At 38.0% G+C, this 27,003-nt stretch overlaps 1 protein-coding gene across 1 annotated transcript in view; it reads right to left on the bottom strand.

Moving 5' to 3' along the window:
- The window catches only part of PTPRD (protein tyrosine phosphatase receptor type D), a 440,423-nt gene that overhangs the window by 336,204 nt on the left and 77,216 nt on the right, over positions 1-27,003 (bottom strand). The window lies entirely within an intron of this gene.

Here is a 27,003-nt window from a genome sequence, read left to right as displayed (position 1 = left end):
GCAAGGAAAATAATTTCTGTAAAGAAAAATGTACACTTCAAGACTCTAGGACAAAAGGCTAAAAGTGCGAGGTTTTTGAAATGCCCTCCATCTCCTTTAAATGTTCCTAATATTTACTTTCCTTCTTAAAATCTGCTTATTATCCATCTTATATTTCCAGGTCTAGAAATTCATTAAATGAGAATTATATAAAATGTAGATAAACGCTTATGGACAAAATATCCACCATATCTCTTATTTACAAAGATTATAAATACACACATGTCAATTTGGGTATTTATAGGAATCCATAGTGAGATCAGCTAAGGCATAATCATCAAATAGTAAACATTATATTTATAAACATATGGCATGTGAAATACTTATGATTCGATGGTAAGCCAGAAAAGCACCACACAAAATTATACATGAGGGATAGCAGGTGAAGAAAAACATACCCCAAAAGAGACAGTACAAAATATGCTAAAATATTAACAATGGTGGGTGGGGAGAAGGTGTTCTAATTATTTTTCCTCCTCTTCACATTTTTCTTGCATCCTTGAGTTTTTACAATTGTTATAGTTGGACATTTTTTTAACTCAAAAACATTTAACCTCACTATTTTATTTTCTATTTTCTTATCCCCACGATCAAAGAAAAGAAGAATTTTCTCTTCTCTTGCCATAGTTCACCTGTATGTCATTGAGATAAGGTTTTAAGTAACCATAGCTAATGCTTATTTTGAAAACTCTCCTTAGATTTTAAGAAAGAAGAAAATAGCGAAGTTCATCACTATTTGCTCATCACCACTATTTTCTCTGCCTTGTTTTCGTGTTTCCCATGTGATGCTCCTGCTGGCCCAACGATGAGTGTCCTGACCCTCATCTCGGTTTTCCTGAGTCAGGGAAGCCAGACTGCCCTCTCAGCTCCACTGGGCTACAGTTCACAGAGTCAGACACAACTGAAGTAACCTACCGCGCGCGCGCGCGCGCACACACACACACACACACACACACACACACACACGCACACACACGCACACATGCATCATTTTAAGATGCAAAACCTTCGTCTTTCTTAACTATAAGAATATGAAGTGTGAAATAATTTTGCAGAGATGCCTTTCGGGTTTAAGGTATTAACTTCCACAATGAGGCACAGAATGGAGAAGTGAGGGGAGTAGTGTATTTGCAATGCTGATAAAGGAACATGAATCCTCACTTCATCAGCCAATTCAACTTGATAGTAGCGCTGGTGAAACCCAGGCCCCCATTTGTTCAGAAACCCTAGGAATGAAAGCGAACTCTGACAGTGCTGCTAGATATCACATCCAGGAGCATCTCAGGGTAGCAACACAAACTAGATGATTACCAGAACTGCGAGTAACGTTTAAAGTGGTTTCAAACTGACTGACAGTGAGAGGGACAAAAAATACAGCATGCTGATGTCAACTGTCTGTCACGAACAAAAAAGATACTAAACTTTTATGTTTTCATTCTGCTGTTCCAAACAATGTAAATGGATAATAACCACATGCTTGTCAGCATCTAATATGGAAATTATAATTATGGAATTGAAATTCCTAGGGAGTTTTCCCTGAAAAAAACATACTGCATTGCTATATTAAGTGATAAAACAGTACCATTTTTAGGTACTTTATTTTTCAAACTCCATAACTTAAAAATTGGAAAACCAATTTTAATAACCCAGTCTCCCGTTTAAGTTGAAATTTCTTCCAAGAATGTATGGACTGGGCAGAGGGTTGTTGTATACAATGTTGTATATATTATACTAATCAGAAACTGAATAAAAAAAGAAGGTAGGATGCCATTTTTCCTGCACGGGAATTTTTTTTTAAAGGGATAGTATCCTAGTTTGTATTCTAATTTGGAGATTATGAAAATCTGCAAAGAGGTAATATTCTGCCTGCCAGTGCAGGAGATGTGGGTTCGATCCCTGGGTCAGGAAGATCCTCTGGAGAGGGAAATGGCAACCCACTCCAGTATTCTTGCCTGGAGAACCCCCACGGACTGAGGAGCCTGGAGGGCTACAGTCCATTGGCTCGCAAGAGTCAGATATTAGCGACTAAATAACAACAACAAACTATTCAGCAAAGTGCTTCCTAGATACTGAGCCAAATTACTATAAAACTTATAAGTCTTATTTCTAAATGGAAAGCAAAGGAGGCAAGTTACCATCTTCTCAAAAAGAATGTTCAGATGTGTTTTTCATTTTCTGGTCATACCTTACAGTCCTCAGGCAAACACTGGCAAGCTTAAGAATCTAACAAAGATATAATCACTGGATGCTACTGTAAGCATTTTATTTACTTTTAAATTTAACTGATAATTTTTTTAAATTTTTATTGGAGCATAGTTGATTTATAATGTTGTACTAGTTTCAGGGGTATAGCAATGTGATTCAGTTATACATATACATATAACTACTCTTTTTTACATTCTTTTCCCATATAGGTCATTACAAGGTACTAAGTAGATGCTGTAAGAATTTTATTTCAAAAGATGAAGTCAGTAGAGTTAACCTAATGAGTTGTGAACATTTGGTGGGGGCGGGGGGGGGGGGCGGGAACAGAATATGTTTCAAATCTGGGACTGTTTTCCTATATCCCACTACCTACCACTGTAGTGACTCAGCATTCTTCAAAAAACAGCCCTTAAATTTACTCTTTAAAAACAAATACAAGAAATGAAGTTGAAAACACTGTGTTTTTAAAAAGGCATATCAAGCATTTGCACACATAATTTTTATTTCAATTTTTTTCTAAATATAGAAATATTAGTTTTCATAGACAAGAAAATCATCACTTTCTAATGGGATCTGATGTCAATTTTTCTACATTTGTCCACCAAATCCAAACCACAGAATGGATAAAAACCATTACTCTATGATACAAAGTTAATATTCTAGATAATATAGTAAGTCCTTTCAGTAAGCATGTCTGTAGCATCCTAGGATGCTAATAATCTTGGTTGGTCAGCCTATGACAGTAACATTGTCAATGCTAGGCAGATGGCCAAAAGGTAAGAGATGAGAAAGAAAGAAGAGTAAAGTTAACTCCAGCAAACACTGGAGGCAAGTAAAAATCTTTATTCCTGGAGGAATCTGACAACACAAAGCGCCTACTCCCCCTTCTCTATCTCTGCTTAATAGAAGAAACTAAATGCATCTCTGGCTTCTTTCGTCGTGGATATACTCAACTTTAAGTCATGCTCAGACTTAAATGCTCCGAAGGTGGGAAGAAAGAAAAAGAACCCAAGTAAAAGAACAAAACAAAGAATTCCACTGCAAAGTGACGCAATAGGTTCGCCTCAGGTCTGAGCAATGAAAGTCCAGACGATTATCCTATGCAATACAACCACAAATGCTGTAGTTGGTTTAAGAAAAAGAGAAATATCAGGAGTGTAAAGACAGTGAAAGGAAAGGAAAGTTGCTCAGTCATGTCCGACTCTTTGCGACCCCATGGACTCTAGCCTACAGGCTCCTCTGTCCATGAGATTTTCCAGGCAATAGTACTGGAGTGGATTGCCATTTCCTTCTCCAGGGGATCTTCCCAACCCAGGGATTGAACCCAGGTCTCCCGCATTGTAGACAGACGTTTTACCGTCTGAGCCGCCAGGGAAGTCTGTAAAAGATAGGGAGAAAGAAATTAAGTTTTACAGTTTCTGATATTCAGAGAGGCACTCTTCCACTTTGTAGCTAACTGCCATGGCTATCCACTTAGAGCTGCCAGCACTGTGTATGTCTGCTCAAGATGGTTCTGACAAGTGAGGAGTATGACCTTTTATTAAACTAATGCCAAGCAGAGGTCAAATTACTGTTAGACCCAGAAAGTTTATTTTCTAAATGGAAAACAGACAAGCCAAACATGCATATGAGTCAGAACAGAGGCATGGTGGATATTCTAGAACATGTCTGCCATGCCCACGTGTTGTTCAAAGACTACATTCCCGGGATGCATTCACAGAACAGACAGGAGCTCCAGGATTCCAGTAGATTTTTATTTCCTACACAGCTCAAGATGAGCCACAGGCTGCTGATTTTTTTCTTCCAAGAGGTTAGATTGCTTTTTACAGTACAAACAATGCACGGTGCCCTTAATGCAATTACTGTAATATTTGATGCTATATCAGGTCTACAGTTGTTAGGCTTTCTGAAGACAAGATGATAAGCCCAAAGAACACTTGAGGTGTTTAAATTCAGGAGATCCTACCAAAACCAACAAATTGCCTCTGACCATCCTAAACAAACTGCACTATTGAGGACAAAACCTCCCTTCAGTACGTTATGTTATACAGAGCTAGATATTAGCTGAGGAGAACCATTTAAATCCGCTAGCAACATCCATGGAAGGGAAGGATTTATGAAAAATTCTTAAAGGTTAAAAAAATGACTCAGATTTGTGGTAGCTTGATTGGCAAACTGAGAATCATCTCTAAAGCAGGCCCTTGCAAAGGGCCATGTGCTACAAAAATGAAGACATGAGCCAATGGTGCCATTTGTCTAATTCTAATGAATAAGCCACTTCTGCAGACATCAAAGAAATATGTCTGTCGCATGGGAAACAAAACTAACAGCATGTAACTAACTGGCTTTGTTTCTTTCAGCTGATTAACATTTTCTTAAAAAGTTTTGTTTTTAAAGGCGCATTTGTCATAATAATGTACTTAAAATCTTGAAAGGGGAAGGTTAATAATGTCATTAAATGATACTGAGGGAGAGGATGAGGAAATGCTTAGTAAAAATAAATAGGCAGTCCTGTCTCTAGGAATCCACTTCCTCCCTAAAAGTTGTCTGTTGAATTTATGAGACTGTCAGCTGACCTCATCTCTGTTCTCTCTTTCTCTGGAAGAATAAGGCTGAGGGCTCTGAAAGGAAGCTCAGGAAGGGAGATCCAGACGTGAGTGAGAAATGCAAAGCACAGGAGGTGAATCTGGGATGATGTTAAGAGCCATGGGCAGGTCTGAAGGTTTAAGCGGAGAAGAACCATTCTCATAGGGTTTACATTCCTGTCCAGCCATAATACACTCTACCATCACTGACCCAAACATACAAAATGGCCAAAGTCTGTGAGGATGATGGATTTTCTGTTGTGACTCATTGGAGTAGATAGGAAATACGGCCAACATAGCAGTACAATTGCACAGGCTCGTGACAAGGGAAGAGACGGGAGGTCCCAGAGTTGATGTGTAACTCCTTAGAGAGCCAGAATCCTGGCACAAGACACCAGGCTCAACTGGTTTCTATAGCAAATGTTCTTCTACATAAAGCAGGACCTCTGGGAGCATCTATTTTATCAAAAGGAATCTGAACAGGGTCACCTCTGACATCCATGGCCAGGATGGACTTCAAAGACTATTTTTGAGTCATCAATGAAATGCAAGAGACCTGGGTTCTATCCCTGGGTTGGGAAGATCCCCTGGAGAAGGGATAGGCTCTACCCACACCAGTTTTCTTGCCTGGAGAATCAGATGGACTGTATAGTCCATGGGGTCACAAAGAGCTGGACACGACTGAGTGACTTTCACTTTCATTTTTTTTCTTTCTAAATGTATGTATTACTATAGAGTTTTCTATTATTCTATAAAATAAGAGCAATGGTATAATCTTACAGGACTATGGAAGAAATTGCTCATAAGATGTATAAAACATTTGGTCCAGTGCTTAGTTATTTCTTTACCCCCTTTTGATGTATAATGCTCCTTAAATCATATTTAAAAGCTAAAATATAGTGGAGTTGTATTAAAAAGAAAATCTCACAGATGGCTCAAAAACAGTCTTTGAAGGTCCACCCTGGCCAGGGATGTCAGAGGTGACCCAGTTCATATTCCATGTGATAGAACAGATGTTCCCAGAAGTCCTGGTTTATGTAGAAGATCATTTGCTCTAGAAACCATTCAGCCTGGTGTCTTGTGCCAAGACTCTAAAAATCTCCAAGCACTGGACTGAATATTTTACATATCTTATATGCAAGGTTTTCCAGAGTCCTGCAAGATTATACCATCAGTCTTACTTTATAAAATAATAGAAAGCTTTAGAGTACTACATACATTTAGAAAGAAAGAAAGAGGCAGGGAGAAAACAGGAAAAAGAAAGGAAGGAAGGCTCACTGAGGTTTACAATGAGTCATGTACTTTGATCTAATTGTGAAGTCCTGATATTTTTACTGTGTCAAATTAGAAGATGGAAAGTCACAAAGATGCTACACAGACAATATGGCATAACTCAATTTATTGCATATTTTCAATCAAGTCTGTTTTAGTTAACCAGAAGAAGTATATTGGCTGTTTTCTCAAGGGTTTAGTGAGTACTTTGTGCTTTATTACAGCAATTATTTTTCACTTGGTAAGTGAGAGAGTTCACTCAGAACGTCTATGGATGTTCTTTTTCCTCGTTTCTAGTAGCCAGAGTACATCATGAGAAATGCTGGGCTGCAGGAAGCACAAGCTGGAATCAAGATTGCCGGGAGAAATATCAACAACCTCAGCTATGCAGATGACACCACCCTTATGGCAGAAAGTGAAGAAGAATTAAAGAGCCTCTTGATGAAAGTGAAAGAGGAGAGTGAAAAAGTTGGCTTAAAGTTCAACATTCCGAAAACTAAGATCATGGCATCTGGTCTTATTACTTCATGGCAAATAGTTAGGGAAACAGTGGCTCACTTTATTTGGGGGGGGCTTCAAAATCACTGCAGATAGTGATTGAAGCCTTGAAATTAAAAGACACTTACTTCTTGGAAGGAAAGTTATGATCAACCTAGACAGCATATTAAAAAGCCAAGACAGTACTTTGCCAACAAAGGTCTGTCTAGTCAAGGCTATGGTTTTTCCAGTAGTCATGTATGGATGTGAGATTTGGAATATAAAGAAAGCTGAGCACCAAAGAATTGATGCTTTTCAACTGTGGTGTTGGAGAAGACTCTTGAGATCCCTTGGACTGCAAGGAGATCCAACCAGTCCATTCTAAAGCAGATCAGTCCTGGGTTTCATTGGAAGGACTGATGTTGAAGCTGAAACTCCAATACTTTGGCCACCTGATGTGAAGAGCTGACTCATCTGAAAAGACCCTGATGCTGGGAAAGATTGAGGGCAGGAGGAGAAGGGGATGACAGAGGATGAGATGGTTGGATGGCATCACTGACTCAATGGATATGGGTTTGGGTAAACTTCAGGAATTGGTGATGGACAGGAAGGCCTGGCATGTTGTGGTTCATGGGGTTGCAAAGAGTTGGACACGACTGAGCGACTGAACTGAACTGAACTGAGTAGCCAGTTGAAATCAGGAATAGATTCAGTATGAAGCCTGGGCAAAAGACAAACATTAAAGCCACAAAATTCATAAATAAATCACACAAGCTCCAAGTGTAGTATGGTAGAATGCTTTTGTACTGTTCTACATATATATTTAATTTGTTCACGATGGCAAAAGACAAGAAAATTCTTGACACCCATTCCCTCTCTTCCTTTTCTAGGCATCTCAACAATATATTCTATGCATGTCTAGACCATTAATTTATTAAGGTTTCAACTCCCAATCCCTGACCACTAAGATGGCTATTACAGTATTCTCCCACCAGATAGAGATGTCTATGCCTCTATACGACTATCAATATTTAAGGTAACTAAAGATTGATATGTATACAACAGAAAGGAAGGGGAGAGGGAGAAAGGAAAGGAAGAAAAGAAGACAGGAAGAGACTTGATTTCATGAAAAAGTATCCCCCACTTGAACTTTTCCTCAACGCCAGGTGGTCCCTATTTCTGATGTTGGAAAGATTATCCAGCAACATCTCCATTATGTTGAAAACACACCATGTCGTCTGTGTTCCCAGTGCTACTTCTCTTTCTAAGTTTCCATATGTGTTTGCGGCACTCCCATTCCCACCAACACCCAGCCCCGAAGCCTCAGCCTTTTGTCTTCTTGGAAATCAATATCTCACATCACAGCTGATCCTTCTTTTCCTTTTCATTCTTTTTAGTTGAATTTTAAATACATCTATGACTAAAGCCCTTTTCCACTCAAAATAACTAAACAAACAAGCTTTAACAACTTCCTGTTAGCAAATAAACCAGAATTTTTGTTGGCCTTTAAGAATTTTTAGAGCTGTTGCCAACCTATTTTTCCAAATATGTTTCCACCATTGCCCAGCAAGAACCTAAAATCCTGCCTTGATGCCTTGGTACAAGCTGTTCCCTTGCGTAAAATGCCTTCTCGTCCATTTAAAAACTTATAGAATTCATCCATTTTTCAATCTCTAATCAAATACCTTGACGTCTTCTTTGATCCTCCTACGTGGATAAGATTCACTATCCTTTAAACTTTCTTACCATACCTTCTGTATCTCTCCTCTGAGTTTAAGCAGTCTATCATTTATTACAGCTCTTTTATACATATATATTTCTCTCTCTGTACGTTAACTGAATCCTGAGAAAAGCATCTGTGATCTGGTCAGCTCTGAAGTCTCATTAACCCCTAGTCGCACCAAGCACATAGTAAGTGTCCAATACATACTTAGAACTGATAAAGGGCTTCCCAAGTTACTATACCCTCTAATCTTTGGCTGTACATTTTCAGTACTTAAGCTGGCTAATACTGTAATAAACATGAAAACCCTGCTTTCATTTGATTACATTTGCTTAGAGCTTGATAAATTAACTGAAAAATACAAACTTCATCTCATATATTGTACACTGACACAGCAAAGCACTACTGCGACACAGTGGGAGAATAATGGATCCATACCAGGCCTTAAGGTTGCAAAATACAGCAAATCCAAATTACAGACTCATGCATCCTACTGCAGGACTCGATGTATGAACTGAGTACTGAATCTAATAAAATGGATCTCACCTCACTCATGAATATCCTTTAACCTCATTGTTATCACAGAGCTCTTCTATTTTCTGCCACTTTTTGTGCTTTTTTAAATAAATTGACTTTATTGTTCTGACTGTACATTCTTAATAAGTAAATTAGAAAACATAAATTAAAGGAAGGTATTTTAAAGCTTTTTTCCAATGGTTTCTAATGTTTTCTGTGGTCATCCCTTTGATGAATGAAGATTTTTGTTATGTCTGCTCTCTTATACTTTCTACAAAAGAGATTAATACACTGTACAATTATTTTATACTCTGCTTTTACTTAAAATATATTGTGAACATATTTATGCCCATACATATTTAAATGGAAGAGTATTTTACAGTATAAAGCATACAAATATACTTTTATTTACTGTTAAACACTGAGGTTGTTTCCAATTTTTTAATGTTATAAAAACACTTAAGTGATTATTCCTATAGTTATATCCCTATACGTATGTGATTCTTATATGTAATTCATTTCTACATATAAAACTCACAATCACGATGAATTCCTATATGTAAAATTAAAGGATTAAAAAAATTCTACATTTCTAAAATGTTTTATACATCTCAACACATTATCATAAAAAACCCTCATATTCATAGTAGGAATGTACATGAGTGTCTAATTACCTAGACCATTGCTAAAGCTGAAAATTATCACTTACTCATTTGCAAAATTTTTATCCTTTTTAACACAGGGATAGAAGGCAGAGGTCAGAGGGTGGAGAGTTTAGAGAGGAAGAAATTGGACAATTTACACCTTGAAAAAGAATCCTCTTCAGATACTCCTCAAATCCTGCCTTTTCCATTTCCCCTTGGGACAGAAGAACATATAAGGAATTCTTAGTGGTGAATGCGCAAAGGCCAATGAAGAAAGTGGACAAGGAAGAAGAATAGCTATCGAACTGAAACTACTGAAAGTGTACTTAAATGTTATAGAAAATAATTTTTGATTTAAGACAATCGAGATATGAAGTCCATTTTAGTCTTTTAAACTGTTTTCTAAATAACAATTGAGATGAAGTTTCACATGAATTAGTCAGTGTAGAGTAGTAAAATAAGTTTCACATTTGTTCTGTTTCAAAATATATTAATACCTGGGCCATAAACACTTGTTTTACAGCTGTAGAAGTTGTGTGGTCTCATTACTGTTCACATTATTTAATATACAGTCATGGGGTATAATGACCAAAACAAACAATCCCCTACATTCACCGTGTTAGGGCCATGAAACATCTCTGAACTACTGACATTCTTAGTAAGACTGACCATACACTTTGGAATAAGACACTGTAAACACTGCTTTAGGAACACAAACTTTAGAAAGGTAGTACCCGTGGTCCTGAATCTCTCTCAGATAGAATCAGTGGAGCCATTCTTACCATTCCTTATGTCAGACTCATGCATCCTTAATGAAAAGTTATCAGCAGCACTATTTAGATATTCACTTAACATTTTCCACTTCAAGACTCCAGGTCCACATACCATCTACTTATGCATTCAAAATACATAAGTACATAATACACAGACTGTGTATCCATCTTTGTTCAATGGAGTGATAAAGGCCCTTATACTGACAAAGTCACACAATCTCTGCTCATTGGGAAAGATGTAGGTGAAGAACACAGAATTTATTTGTTTTGTTTTTTTTTTTTCAAAAAACCTTTCCTTTAAATGATAATGTACTCACAAGGTTATTTAACACAGACACTATATTTAATAAAAAAAAGAAACTCTTATCATCTTAGCATCTTTTCATAGTTAAGTTTTGAAATCAGATTCATTTACATCATTCACTGCTCATTTACTCATTAATCATAACATCATATCAGCTGTGCTGATCATCATTAAAAGTAATCATTTATTCTTCCTTCTAACCTGATGCTTATCATGTAAACTGGATCTTACCGGAAAGGTAATTGGTTTATTTGAAAAGGAAAATGCAAAGATATAATTAAAGAGGCAAAGAAAGGGATAAATGAAAAAACAACGTCATCTTTGGCATTTTTTTCTTCTAATTCTTTCTCAATTTTATGTTACTAAATTCCAGAATACAGATTCTTTAACCTCCCCTCTAAGAAATTTCCAGCTAGTCAACTATGTCAATTTTGTTTTATTATTAAGGGGAACTAGAGAGAGAAGGCAATGGCACCCCACTCCAGTACTCTTGCCTGGACAATCCCATGGACGGAGGAGCCTGGTAGGCTGCAGTTCATGGGGTTGTGAAGAGTTGGACATGACTGAGCGACTTCACTTTCACTTTTTACTTTCATGCATTGGAGAAGGAAATGGCAACCCACTCCAGTGTTCTTGCCTGGAGAATCCCAGGGACGGGGGAGCCTGGTGGGCTGCCATCTACAGGGTCACACAGAGTCGGACATGACTGAAGCGACTTGGCAGCAGCAGCAGAGGGATATGTGTACTGGCTTCAGTTTAGAGACCAATAGCAAATCAGTTCCCCAAGGAGACCTACTGCTGTCATATAAGTGTTTAGCAAAGCGTAAGCTTTGAGCCGGTATGAACTGCTATAACTCTCATCTTCCAATCAAAGTGCGATGTTACCACAACTGGCAAAGATCTGGATCATTTTTTGTAGGATAGATACATCTTCCAGGAATAAATGTGACCATAATCTTTCATTTATCAATGTCATACTGGTAAGTTAGCAAAGTAGTTTTGGAAATAAATAGCTGAAATATTCCCAGGTGCTAAACACAGAAAGGGTATATGTGCAAACACATGAGCATACTTTCAGTTAGTGGTAAAACAGACTGCAAAATGATTTTCTCTCCTTACTGGAGAAATTTAGAAGCAGTATCATAAGGAAACCTTGTTTATATAGACAAAATAGCCTCTCTACAGATACATGGTCTTCGTATGTTACAGAAGCACTCTGTCTAGGACAGAATATTGTAGAAAATGAGCTGCCTGTGTTTTTATTACAAAGACGATGTTAATTGTAATGTATAGAGAGTTTTATAACAAGTATGACAGTATTTCCTAAAGAAAGTCCATAATTAATACTACCTTCCAAATAAATGATGCAATGATTTTTAAGTGTTCCCAAAGATGAAACATTTTAAAGTTTCATTTTTAAAAATATTTTCTTCCAACTCAATGTTTTATATTAAGGGGTACTGACATTTGTTAATAAGCATGTAGACACATAATGGATAAATAATATAAAAAATAAAAAGAAAAATGATGAAAAAGTTGACTTGCCTATACACCAGAACTGTTTGACTGAAACTGATTTTAAAAATGCTTTTAAAAAGTTCAGCATTATTCAAATTTGAACCAATACTTTGCTAGAGATCAAGGTATTCTAAGTTTAAAAGGCTTATCTTATAGCTTCATTCTGTATAATGCATAGCATATTGTAGATGTTTGATTCATTTTAAATAAAGTACAATTATTTCAGTCATATGGATAATTTAGATATGAATCTATGTCCTTCCATTAGTTTTTTTTAAATTCACTTCCCTGTAGACTCAAAGCCAAAAATTATTTGGCAATGATCTGCAGAATTCCAAACATACTCATTCAATATTAGGTAACTATTAGAACCAGTAACAATTTGTAGGATAATAAAAATACTCATCTGATATCCTTCCAACTGAGCACATGTAGCAAGCAAGAGTGGTATTTATTTCACATATTAAATCATTCTTTCACCTAAAATAAAAAATTTTTTAATAAGAGACAGAAATTAACACCCATACAAGCAAGTTGAATATGGGGAAAGTGTTTCTTCCATAAAATGTCTCACTGAGCTTAATCTTGCCAACCACGATTGATCTCTGCATTCTGAAAAAGAGTAGCCTGTCACCCGCCCATTCTCCAATTCTCCCCAGTGAGCTATTTGGGGGTACAAAAGATGGAAAGATGACAACTGGCTCGATGCTAGGCTGTGAAGTCATGTACCGGCAAGCAATGATAATAATAGTTGATCACCCAGGGCCATGCACTGGCCCTGTCCACACAGAAAACTCAAGTTGACATTAATTGGATCCTGGCAAGACAGAATAGGGTACAATTCCTTGGTTTGTAGATGAAAATAAACCTTTAAAGAACTTTAATAAAATGAGTCCAAAATGGAAGAGGGTATAATACAATAATGTAATTTACATTTTTTTTAATATGCTACATCTCTGTCAAATAACCCTATCAGCATTTCCATGACAGCATGCCAAACTGAGGAGGAAATGTCTCATTCTTGCTGCCTGTGAACTGAAACACATACATATCACATATTTAGAAGGCCAACAAGAGGTGGGGGAGGGACCTTTTCTGTCCCATCCTCATTGAAATCTGTTATGCTCCAGCCAGTCCTTTTGTTCCCGTTTTCCAAACAGCATCAGATTTATCTACATAAATATCCATCTCACCTCTCTTGGTTAAAAGAAAAAAATAGATAACACTTGAATCTAGATACAAGGTAATACTACTCACATATTCTGGAATTTCAGTTGAATTAATCTTCAAATATCAAGTCCCTGATTTGTATCCCTGGGCAGTACAGCCCCTGGTACCAGCTCATTTTGGTACAGATTATGCATGCTTTTCTAGAGAATACATTCTCTGAGCCCCAGAAAGATGGGAGGTATTCCAAAAGAGCACAGACAGTGAGGACCTTTATTTGCCAACTGACTCCCCCCTCCCCCCCCACCCAAAACGCTATTAATTCTTTAATTTACAGCTCAGGGTATTAAGGAAGAAAACAAAGGGTTTTCCCACACAGAAATAACCTTTTGGAAACAACCTGCAAACGAGATTTTAATTACACTATTTACCAGTTATAGACTGCAGGCAGAAATAAACTGAAACATTTCTTACTGAGGCTTTTTTTTTTTTTTTTTTAAATAACCGTTGCAGGCAACATTATAGTAATTTAAGTTGGTTTTCTGACAAATTATTAGGACACTTATTTTAGAAGGAAAATCAACCAATAATTAGTGCCCTGGCACATGGCTATTGTTCAGAGCAGAAGCAGAAGCTGTGCCTGACAGCTGATGGGCACAGTCCCCTGCTATCCTTAGAGCACATTTGCAGATACCCAGGGCCTCTTGCCAGACCGAGGCACGTAGTAGCCACCCTTTCCATCCAACAGAGCTGCACTGACCAGCCTGTGCTGAGAACAATCAAGGGACACCATTTCAGGATCTCCCACAAGGTTGGGCCTAGCTTCAGAAGCTAAAAATACTGTTTTATTTATTAGCAATTTCAACGGAGCCACAGCCATGGCCCTTGAGCATCATACCAAAATATCAAGGTGTAATGCTAAGCACTGCAAGTTCTAGACACGTGCCTGAAAGTGTTTTCATTAGTGATTCCAGATACTACGGATGGAAGAAAATGCTTCTTTTGTATTTGTGTAACAGGAGCATCTGTGAATACACACCAGGCCACATGTGAGCACCTCATTTTCCAGAATTAGAAAAAAAGCCTATAGATTTTCCTAAGAAGCTTTACTCAGCAGCAAATGAAAAGATAAACGCTCCAGGATGCCAGAAGTTAAGAGATGCAGACTAACTCCTACCCTGAATCATTACATAACTAGCCACAGTCCCTAATGTAATCAAAGGAAATGTTGCTTTAAAGTTCTTTGTAGGACCTTTGTCAAAGTTTGCTGCCTGAAGTCTCTGGGAACCTAGAGAGAGTGCCAGCTGCTTTTGAGGTGGATCTAAAAATGCCGTGAAAGTAGATCTTCCAAAGCCAAGAGGGGAAAGACAAAAGAGGAGTCTAAAGGAATGGGCCACAATTACTAACTAAATATGTTATCAGTCACTCCAATTCATCAGATAAATGGAGTCCGGGGCTTCAGAGTGCCTTCCGAAGGCAAAATAAACTACAGAGAAAGATAAAACTCGTGTTTAAAATCTGCAAGACTCTTGAGTCCCTTGGACCGCAAGGAGATCCAACCAGTCCATCCTGAAGGAGATCGGTCCTGTGTGTTCATTGGAAGGACTGACGCTGGAGCTGAAACTCCAATACTTAGGCCACCTGATGTGAAGAACTGACTCATTTGAAAAGACCCCGATGCTAGGAAAGATTGAGGGCAGAAGGAGAAGGGGACGACAGAGGCTGAGATGGTTGAATGGTATCACCGACTCAGTGAACATATGTTTGGGTAAACTCCGGGAGTTGGTGATGGACAGGAAGGCCTGGGGTGCTGGAGTCGGACACAACTGAACAACTGAACTGAAAATCTGCAAAGCAAAGCAAAGCAATCCCAACACTGATAGAGACTGAAGTAAAAATGGAAAGCATCTAGGAATATAGACATCATTTTTGAAAGAGGTGAAATGAAGGCTTATACTCCCCTTCACCAGCCAGGCAAGGGTCTTAACCATCCAACTGCCCCCACCAGTGCTGTGAACTCTCATGCATTCCCACACGAGGCATCTGCCTTAAGGATCCCCATTCACGTCTGCAGAGTGCCTTCCCCCCTTCCCGTGTTGAATGCTTGAGTCCTGCCGGAGAAAATCATAGCACTGTGAGGGCTGGAGCTAATGCCAACTCATGACCTACAGCCTCCATGGGACTGGTGTCACCTCTCAGTCATCTGCCCACCTTTCACCACTCTCCAGAAGTCTGCCCAGCACTGGCCTCTCTCTTCCATGAGATTGATGCTCTCACCTCCTACTTCAACAAGAGAAAATAATGCCACCCCGTGTGAACTTGATGGTAGCCACATCCAATCTGCTGTATAAGAACTTCTAACACAGAGACAATTCTTCCTTTCAGTTTATCCTCTTTCAGGCCCCAACTGCTTCACTTGTTCTTCTACTTCCCCTTTCACCATCATAGACAACTTGCTATATCAAATGTCGCTGCTGTCTACACAATCAACATCTTCAGTCTCTCCCTAATAGCTACTTCCCTTTAGAACAAGATCTCTCCCCACTGATACCCCGAGTCAAATCCTTCTGTCTTTGTGCATCACAGAAGCTTTAGCAAAATCCCTGGCCTCCGGTCAGCGGATGTTACTAACACTCTTTCCCCCTAGTCATGACAAGGGAACACTGCCAAAGTCCCCTGGAAGGACTTTCTGTGTTTTCGAACCAACAATGTACTGTATCTCGAGTCTGTTTCTGTTTTGTTATATTTATTTATTGTTTTAGATTTTCATGGGGAGACAGAAGTAAGGAGGGGTGAGACAGAGGATTAAGAGGTACAACCTGTGTACAAAACAAAAAAAACTGCAGGAATGTAACATCCAGCACAGGGAATGTGGCCAATATTATATAATAACATTAGCTAGGATATGATCTCTAAAATTTTGAATCACTACATTGTACATCTGAAAATGATGTAAGATTGTAAATCAACCATAACCCCTCAAAAGTACTGCACCCCAGGAATCTCCACAATCCCTAGAGAACAGGAAGGCTGGACCCTAGCTGAGACCTCATCAGTCAATAACTCCCTACCCTATACAACTCTACTCCTTTCAATATTCCTGCTGCTGCACATTTCACGTGGCTTATGGTCTGTTCATCTTCTCTCTCCCCTGCTAATCTGTAAGACAAAATAAAGGCATGACCTATAAAGCACTCCTTAATACATAACTCCAACCAAAGATTATGCCTCAACTGAAATTTATTAAATTACTAGTGATTTCAGGAGATTCAATATATGTACACCTTTTGTATATGAATATATTTTGGTTATGGTCAAAATGAGCAAACAAATACATATGAATTAGGTACCTACTTGAAATTATTTACTAAAGTCTATGAATATAAGCCAGGATATAGATTAACATATATACATATATATATACATACACACACATAGATACACATACACAAATATATATATTTGTGTGTGTATATATATTATTCTTTCTTTCATATTCAAACACTAGTGGAAATTCTAAAAGATTTTCACTTCTTCATAAATACTAAGGCTTGTAATAAAGAAAAAGTATCTTAATGAAATAACCAATAATCATGCTTGGTAAAAATAAACTTAATACATGAATATGGTAATTGGTTTCCCTTCCTATATGCTTAAATGCATCCTTGGATTTTAGCCATGAGGACAGTATTATTATTCAAGACCATTAACTTGCAAGGTCAGCTTCAAAAGTTGATCATGGTGTGTGATACCATTAGTTCTCTCTTCTCTCTCTTATTTTTTTCCCTGTTAGGTATTTTACCAGCAGTATTTCTATCAGTCTTTCTGGCAAGATTTTTTTTAAGTAAAACAATTTTACAAATGTGCACATAGAATAATATTAATTTATTCAAGATTCCTAAGCATGATTTGGAAAGGTAAGTAGAATTATATTAGCTATACAATCCATGGCCAGAATACTGGAGTGGGTAGCTGTTCCCTTCGCCAGGGGATCTTCCCAACCCAGGGATTGCATTGCAGGTGGGTTCTTTACCAGCTGAGCCACCAGGGAAGCCCGATATGCAAGTAATGAGAATCAAATTAAATAATCAATAGTTTAAAAAAACAATTAAGGAAAGATGAGAACATGTTTATCATCAAGTTATAAAGCCAGTCTAGTTAACAAAGTACTCAATTCTGTGGTTATCCTAAATGCATGGAAGGTTTGTGTGTAAGGAGATTTCACACATGTTGTTTTTCCTAAAGCAACTAAAAAAATCTACAAACACAATCTCTACTTTACTCCTCTGTTCCTGCAGGGAAATTTATGAGTAGAATGCATACTTTAATGGAAGAAAGGCTAATGTGGCTTTGGAGGCTGGAATTTATCGTGTTCACTTTTCACTTTCATGCGTTGGAGAAGGAAATGGCAACCCACTCCAGTGTTCTTGCCTGGAGAATCCCAGGGACAGGGGAGCCTGGTGGGCTGCCGTCTATGGGGTCGCACAGAGTGAAATACGACTGAAGCGACAGCAGCAGCAGCAGCAGGGCTGAAATAGCAAAGTGATCAACAAGACAATTTGCTTTTAAGTGCAAAGTGACCCCCTCACTCCCAAATTATTAAAAAAAGCATTTTCTAGAAATAGCGTGCTTTGTTTTACCCACTTTAGATACTGAATTTCTAAACTTTAAGCAACAATAACCGTAATATGAATGTATACATATCAAAACATAAAGAAGATTGAAAAGCTCTGAAAAAAGTCAACGATGAATGAGCAGATATATTTCCATCAATACCAAATGGGCCTGAAATTCCATATACATGAACTTTTTCAGTTTTCACATTTCTTTTACTCCCTGGAGCATAAACACTCTTGACACTTTCTATCCCCTTGAAATTATTTTTTTTTCCTTTTTATAATATCCCTTTCACCCACCCGTTTTACATATCACATCTTTGACAGGACTTCTTCATCTCTTAATAAGTTTTAGTTAACAAGACCCCTCGTTGTTGGTCTTCCCAAACTCACACAATCCATTTAACTGACAGAGCTGTTCGATTAAAGTACAGCTGCAATCATGCCATGATCCTGCTCAAGAATCTTCAATAGTTGCTCACTCAGTCTCAGTCCAATCACTTAGTCATGTCTGACTTTGTGATCCATGGACTGCACAGCACACCGGGCTTCCCTGTCCATCACCAACTCCCAGAGCTTACTCAAACTCATGTCCATCGAGTCAGTGATGCCATCCAATCATCTCATCCTCTATCGTCCCCTTCTCCTCCTGCCTTCAGTCTTTCCCAGTATCAGGGTCTTTTCCAATGAGTCAGTTCTTCACATCAGTTGGACAAAGTATTGGAGCTTCAGCTTCAGCATCAGTCCTTCCAATGAATACTCAAAGTTTGATTTCCTTTAGGATGGATCTAAAGGATGACTGGTTGGATCTCCTTGCAGTCCAAGGGACTCTCAAGAGTCTTCTGCAACACCACAGTTCAAAAGTACCAATTCATCAGCACTCAGCTTTCTTTATAGTCCAACTCTCACATACGTACACGACTACTGGAAAAACCATAGCTTTAACTAGACAGACCTTGGTTGGCAAAGTGATGTCTCTGCTTTTTAATATGTTGTCTAGGTTGGTCATAGCTTTTCTTCTCACTACTCACTACTACTCACTACCGCCTACTAAATATATGGCCAGAAGCTTTGTTGAAATAATTAAGTAAACCTAATCTTATACGCTGGAGAAGGAAATGAGTAGAATGCTTGGAAAATTCCACGGACGGAGGAGCCTGGTAGGCTACAGTCCATGGGGATGCAAAGAGTCGGACGTGACTGAGTGATTTCACTTTCTTTCTTTCTATAGTTCCTTTTGGAAAGGGAAATGGCAACCCACTCCAGTGTGTTTGCCTGGAGAATCCCATGAACGGAGGGGCCTGGTGGGCTTCAGTCTATGGGGTTGCAAAGAGTCGGACACGACTAAGCAACCAACACACACACAATCTTATACGTTAGATCCCTTATTTGCCTACCATGACCACAATCCTCACTACTCATAAACATGTCAGACTTAGAGACTTTGCCAAAAATATCATTATTTCATCACATTTTATTTTCAAAATACTGAGCACAGTCACCTGCAGCAGAACCACCTTTCGTTGCTTATTAAAAACACGCATCCTAGTAGGGAGATTCCTTTAAAAAAAACTAGCATATTACCCAGCAATCTCACTACTGGGCATATACCCTGAGAAAAGCATAATGGAAAAAAGACACAGGTATCCCAATGTTCACTGCAGCTCTATTTACAATAGCTAAGACATGGAAGTAACCTAGATGTCCACTGACAGATAAATGGATAAAGAAGTCGTGGTACATGCATACAATGGAATATTACTCAGCCATAAAAATTAACTCACTTGAGTCAGTTTTAGTGAGGCAGGTAAACTCAGAGCCTGTTATACAGAATTAAGTAAGTCAGAAAGAGAAAAACAAATATCATATATTAATGCATATATATGGAATCTAGAAAATGGTACTGATGAACCTATTTGCAGGGCAGAGATAGAGACACAGACATATAGACTTGTGGACCCAGTAGGGGATGGAGAAGATGGGACAAATAAAGAGAACAGCACTAAAATATATTCATTATCATATGTAAAATAGATAGTGAATGGAAAGTTGCTGTATAACACAGGGGCTCAACACAGTCCTTTGTGACAACCTAGAAGGGTGGGATGGGGTGGGAGAGAGGATTAAGAGGGAGGGGCGTATGCATACTTATGGCTGATTCACACTGTTATACAGCAGAAGTCAATACAATATTGTACGGCACTTATTTTTCGATTAAAAAAGAAAAAGAAAAAAAAGAAAGAAACATGTTCTATGTTCCAGTCCAGATCTGAATTAGAACATCAGAGTAAGGGCTGGTAATCTGTATTGCTAATACCTCCAACAGATGATATTTAATATACTAAAATGTTAAAACTTTCATGTATTTATTAAGACTGTTCCATTCTTCTGAAATAATTTCATTGAAACATCTGCTTCTTGAAAGCCTATTGCTCCTTCAAGGCTATCCCAAATGTCCTCTCCTGAGTGAGGTCTTTTCTAATCCCCAGTCAAATATGAGTTCTAAGGATCCTGAATTCCTTTATTACCATTTGACTTCTCTGTGACAGAAGCAGATTCACCTGGAACTTAAGAAAGCATAAGCTTCAGGGCCCTTCACCTGATAGATCTCATATGTCACACAGACAGGGTTAAACGCTTTGTAAAATCTGCAACAGTCAGATATTTCTCTCCCAATCACTTTACCATTACTCATGCTCCTCTTCATGCATGGCAGTGTTAGAGGGGTAGCAGGCAACTTCAGAGGGTCCAGTTAGGGAAGGTCAGTCGGGATGTATTTAGTCTGGATTTATCAGAATATAGGATTGTGGTTCACAGCTCAATTATTACTGGCCATTTAGTATATGGACAATTTCTAGGTCTCCTCCTGCTGCTCATCTTACCAACTCATCCAGTTCCTTCTATGAGGAAACCACTGACAAACTGACTCATTCACGTCCAAAAGTCAAGGAGTATTATAACTTGAAACTGTGCAAAAAAACTATAATGCCTTGAAATAGTACAGAAATTATCATATCACCAAAAAAGTCATAAAAGTGAGAGCTTTCAAACAGTTTTAAAAACATAAATTTTCAACAGCATTGCTGTAGAGAGGTCTGAACTCTTTTTCTATTCTCTATATGAAAAATGGTATTACAAAGCTGCCAAATGAGGAAGCAATGAAAGATTATAACTGAAAAAAAGGAAAATAGTTTTACAAGTATGACAAGGAGCTACTAAAAATATTTTCCTAGATTTCTGATATCTGTCAGCTTTCTCAATTGATAAATTATTATTTTCTCATTCAAAGTTATTTTAACTGTTGACCTTATTCCTTTATTTGTAATTTTAAATTATTTTTCTAAAAGCAAGCTCACCAAGTTGTATAAGTTTAAGGCCTCCAAACTCTATAGCCACCTTTAATTTTGTTCCTGAAAATAAGGTCTATAATATCAAGTTACATGCTCTTTGCTCTTATCTCTACTTTCTTTCAAAATGACAGACTGTGGAAAGGGAGGGCACACTTACTAAGTTTTGCATCCCCTGGAAATGTCATACTTACTTACTTGAGAAAACAGGACATAGTAGTTTCTGATTAAAAGTCTATTTCTCACAAATTGATTTATTTACATGGTCATATCAATTTACAGATTCCAACTTAAATAATTCCTCATTGTGTTATTAGATATCCTTTCATAATATTTTAAAATAAACTCCCAGTGTTGGCAAATACAATGGATTCATTTTCTCTTGACCAGATTCTTGACAGCAAAATATTGTCTTGTTAATTAATTATGTACAGGAAACGCATTTTGTTCCTTTATGTTTCTTCCAAATATCTAAATTAATAGAATACAGAAAATGTAAAAGTCGCACTTTTTTTTTCCAGTTTAGTTTGGACCTTGGCATGTTGTCTACTTTCCATTAAGTGAATATCCATTAATAATATGGCTAGTATTAGAGATTATAGGAATTTAATCTTTATAAGAACAGATGCTGTTCTTATGTCAACTACTAGATTAACTAAAATGCAAGCTACACTCCTAAATCCAGGTTCATTGTGTATTTTTACATAGTGTCTACTCCAATTATTCAAAAACTGTTTTCTCTGCGGGTCTTTTGTTTTCTTCACCCTTAGGAAGACTTTTATGTATTCTCACCCTTCAGCAATTTCAAGAGGCAAGTGAGAAAAGAAAGAGAGAGAGAGAGAGAGAAAAGACAGAAACCAAGAAGGAACAATTCTTTCATTAGCCATCTTTTTATAAAAGCTTGATTGCGAAAGATGGTCAACCCAATTGCTGATGATTCTCAGGGAATATCTGGTGATTTTATTATAGCTGTTAGACCAGGATGGGCTTTAGAAGTGAACTCTACCAGGACTAGGGTTTACCTGTTGCTCAAAGACCCTGGGACTGAGCCCTGGGTCCTAATGGCCCTCTGCTCAGCTCTCAGCCCACTAGTAGGCTCCAGAAACCATAGTGTGAAAGTGAAAGTCGCTCAGTCAAGGCCTACTCTTTGCGACCCCATGGACTGTACTCCTGCCAGATTCCTCTGTCCATCAAATTCTTCAGGCCAGAACACTGGAGTGAGTAGCTGTTCCCTTCCCCAGGGGATCTTCCCAACCCAGGGATCAAACCCAGGTCTCCCGCATTGTAGGCGGATTCTTTACCATCTGACCCACCAGAGAAGCCCAAGAACACTGTAGTGAGTAGCCCATCCCTTCTACAGCGGATCTTCCCAACCCAGGAATCAAAACGGGGTCTCCTGCATTGCAGGCAGATTCTTTACTAGTTGAGCTACCATACCAGGGAAACCCAACCCATTTGTAAATCTGCAGCATAATGAACCCTAAAGTCAATGAGGTTCATGATTAGATACCTTGACTTGCCCAGACGTTCTCAGATGTAGATAACTGTAACCTTGAAAGCTTTCTGTCAAAACTCCAGGTCCAGGTTTAATCCTGAGTAGATTTTAAATTAGCTTTCATTTTTATTTATAAGCACATCACACTAGTGTTTTATCACTGTTCTTAGCTTACTTATAGTCTCTTTTTCTAAATTTAGCAGGTCCAAGGTTTTTTTTCAAGTTATTTTGGCCCTAGGCATACTTGAGATTATGCATTCTTTGCTGCTGAATTATTTTTAAACCTTAAGTCTCATGGTTTTGGTGATTTAAAATCATTTGAGAGAACTAGAGTTTTCCTTCTTTCAGATTATTTTCATACTTTGTGGAGTTTTGCATTTTAATCATAGTCTTATAATAGTTCTTATAATTTGTGTTCAGTTCTGGAGATATTTTGAGAATATCTTTGGGGTCACCATACAAAAGGCTTTCACTAAAGAGTTATGAAAATCACTAGGTCAATATGTATTTAATTTTAATAGCATATGACAAAAAATAAAAGGAGGAAAAAAGAAAATAGAGCATTCACATTCATTAATCCACTACCATGCCCCATGAATGTAGGAGTTCATGAACTTTAGCATATTTGACCTTCACTGCAGTCCTATAAAATGTGAGGAAGCTGAGACTATAAATGAATGGCCCATCACATTAATCCCTAGTTTATCCTTTGACACAACCAGATGGTCATCGTCACAATTAGCTTTCACTGGAAAACTAATAGTTTACCTTACCACCATATAACAGATTATAATGACTCTGGGTAGAAAGATAAATCTCAGGAAGGAGACCTTTGGTACTGTGACTGTACTGAACTAATGGCAAAGTACATTAAACTTGAAATAGTGATTCCAGCAGAGGAGTGTATTCTATCAAATAGTAAGTTGAGTTTGTTCAGTCTCCGAGACTGTCTTTTCTCAACCAATAACACAGAGGGTTCATTTTTTTAACCTATCTGAATCTAGTGAAGAAAGCAAGATGAGTCATATGAAAAGAAGAGAGCAATGCCTACACTTGGAGTCTCTCAACTGCCTCATGATAAAGGCCGCTTAGTAAATAACAGCAGTAGGTCTGCCAGCTCAGAGAGGCTAACTCACATGAAACAATGGGGCCTTCTTGCCAGCACATACGATGGGTTTCCAGTGTACCTGTGGAGTGGCTTTCCGATAGGAAGCTCCAACTTCACCTGCCTCCCGTGAAGACTGTTTCATCAACAGAAATCAATTAAGTATTACTTTAATTAACATCTACTATCCCATAAATCTCCATTTGAGAAATGCTGCCCAGGTGAGAATTATCAGTGACCTGTTTCTCTGAAGAAATAACTGACAATTTAAAAAAAAAGGATTTGTTGCTTCAACTAAAATGGTATCTCTTTAAACAAAACTCTCACAAGCAAAAATATATTATATTATAGTCTCTATACTTTCAAAATTTATTAGCCATGACAAATAAAATACTCTAGAAATATGTGTTAACTCTGATGAATTCCAAAGAAAGAAGTATTCAGTTTGAAGCTTCCATGCTTTTACTAATGCCATCACCTCTGCTTTTAAGTACTATTTTAATTAATTAATTAGGACTTACCGTGCATGTGGGATCTTAGTTTCCTGACCAGGGATCGAACCTGCGCCCCCTGCATTAGAACTGCAGAGTCTTAACTACTGGACTGCTAGGGAAGTTCCTCCTCAACTTTATATATATTGTGTCCATTTATTTGTTGAGGGCTAAATTTTTAATGAGGTATAATTTATAAGATAAAGAGGAAAAAATGAAGAAGGAAGATGTGAGGGCAATTTCAATATGAGCAAAAAATCACAGTATATGATTTTTAAGGAGAATGGCAAAGTCGGCCTGGGTGGTTGAAGCATGAGATGAAAATACACATATGAAAGGACAATGGAAGATGGGCTGAGAAGAAAAGCTGAGAGCCATGCTCTCACTGCGCACCTGCCCACAAAGTCTGCGAGGGATGCAACTAGGTATTACATGATCCAGTCATTTCCAAGCAATGGCTTTTTGGTCCAGAAAATAGACACCCTATTCAAAGTAATCTATCAGATATTCTTTCTCAATACTTTAAAACATAAGTTACCAAAAAGCCAGTCCCTAGTCAGCCATATGGACTTGGGTCTACTGCAAGCAGAAAAGCTCTCAAAAGAGGAGACAGAGGAAGTTAAAGAAAGGCAGTGATAAAGGAAAGTGTGTCACCTTTTGAAATAGATGTTTCTGAACAGAGAGGAACAGGATTCATTTCCTCATTTTTGGTAGCTGTGACCCTTTGAGGTCCTGGAGAGGTTTGAAAATGAATTTCTTTCAGAGAATGATGCAACATTATGGCTTCAAGAATCCTGAAAGATTATATTAGCCAGATGGTGGCTACCATTCCAGAGAAGTCATGAAATGTTCCAACTCGAAATTGACTTAAGACAGGCAAACTTGCACATATTTTATGAGCCAAAATACAACAAAATCCCTTCAGTACTTTCCAAATTTTTTGTTATTGTCATGACAAGCAGCACGTGAAAATAATAATACTAAATAAAAACCAGTCAAAAGGAAAGGTTTCTAATACTCTCCATCCAGGTATGTGTCTCAAGATTTCTATCACATCCAACCTATTGCATACAACGTTCTGAAGAAACAAGCTACCTAAACTTCCCAGCTTCCTATCCATGGGATCCTGAACCAAAAAGAATACAGAGAGTAATTGACTGGGACAACCAGTGAGACAGGGGGACTCCATAAGAAAATACAATGTGATTCACACCATTTCATTTTAAGGGGATTTGTCTAAGGACAAGGGGTACCTGGGAAGTAGCTCAGTGGTAAAGAATCCACTTGCCATGCAGGAGATGCAGGTCGATCCATGGGTTAGGAAGACACTCTGGGGGAGGAAATAACAGCTCACTCCTGCCAGGAAACTCCCATGGACAGAAGAGCCTGGCAGGCTACAGTCCATGGAGACGCAAAGAGTCAGACACAAATGAGTGAGTGAACACACACGCACATCTAAGGACAAAGACTTGAAACTGAAAAAATTTATATCTAAATTATTATATGTCATAATTAATATCCATCTCCTTTGGATTAACATTTATTTCTCTTCAATTATATTTGGGGAAGAATATGCCAGTGGCAGGGTAAAGGAAGTAGTCACCAAAAAAAGAATGTTGCAGGGGGCAGTGAGAATGATAATTTGATAACACTCTATATCCTATAGGAACAAAAATGATCAAAATAACACCATCTAAATTTGTGGAGACACCCTATGCTCCTCAGGTACATGATTAACATAGTCATCACTTCCTAACGAATGGAGAAGATGTTTTTTAGAAATGATTTTCTGAAAAAGCCAACATATCTATCTCAGTTTCTCCAAACATTGGCAAAACTTGACTGGAGTCTTTCTAGAATATAATATAAACATGCTCTTTTTCTAGACAAGGAATACCAAGATGAATTCACCTATCATCACAGCTGAAGGTCATCATTCTGAACTTTTCCTACGTAAGGTCTATGTCTACGTTTCCACTTTCTATCACATACTTAATGACAACTTTTCAATTCTGTGTCCACACAGATCCATATCCTCTTCATACCCTGATTTCAAGTTGTGCTGTCCAAGTTGTGCTAAACAGAGTGAGGAGCCAAGAAAATGAAGAACAGAATGCTAAAGAATCCATAACCTAAGCTATGAAAACCATATGTCTAAATGAGGGTTATTTTTTACTGCTGCGCATATCAAATGGTTTGTGTGTTTTCCTTGTTTTATTTTCCTATGTTCGATAATCTATGGCTCAGGATGTAGCAGAGATTTTCAGGGTGAGTCCCACTGGTGCCAATGGCTGGGTCAGATGCTTTAAACAAGATAATCTCCACCTAAACAAGCTGGACTCCACACAAATCTCTTTACCACACTCTTGTCTCCTGTTATAGGTCTGCTTTCTTGCTTACTGATCCTTGGCTCCCAATTTCTGCTCTGTCTCCAGCATTCTCTCCTTCCTGGCTTCCAGCTTCTCAGGGAACTTCCAGTTTCGATCCTGGTTGACTGCCATGATTCCACCTTTGAGACCACAGACTGAGCTGGACTTATTCTTTCTTCAGCAATGACCTCAACTTACCCTGTATTTGATCCTGCTAAGCCCTATATTGTATCAGGAACATCAGTTAAAAAACAAACCTACAGAGGGGTAGGATTTTATACACAAGGACTCTTGGTTTCCAGCTTATCACTTACCTTCTTGAATCGAACTCTTTGCATCATCTTAGAAGATCTTCTC

The sequence above is a fragment of the Budorcas taxicolor genome, chromosome 8 (assembly GCF_023091745.1).
Source record: "Budorcas taxicolor isolate Tak-1 chromosome 8, Takin1.1, whole genome shotgun sequence".
NCBI lineage: Eukaryota > Metazoa > Chordata > Mammalia > Artiodactyla > Bovidae > Budorcas > Budorcas taxicolor.
This window is presented reverse-complemented; position numbering and strand designations above follow the sequence as displayed.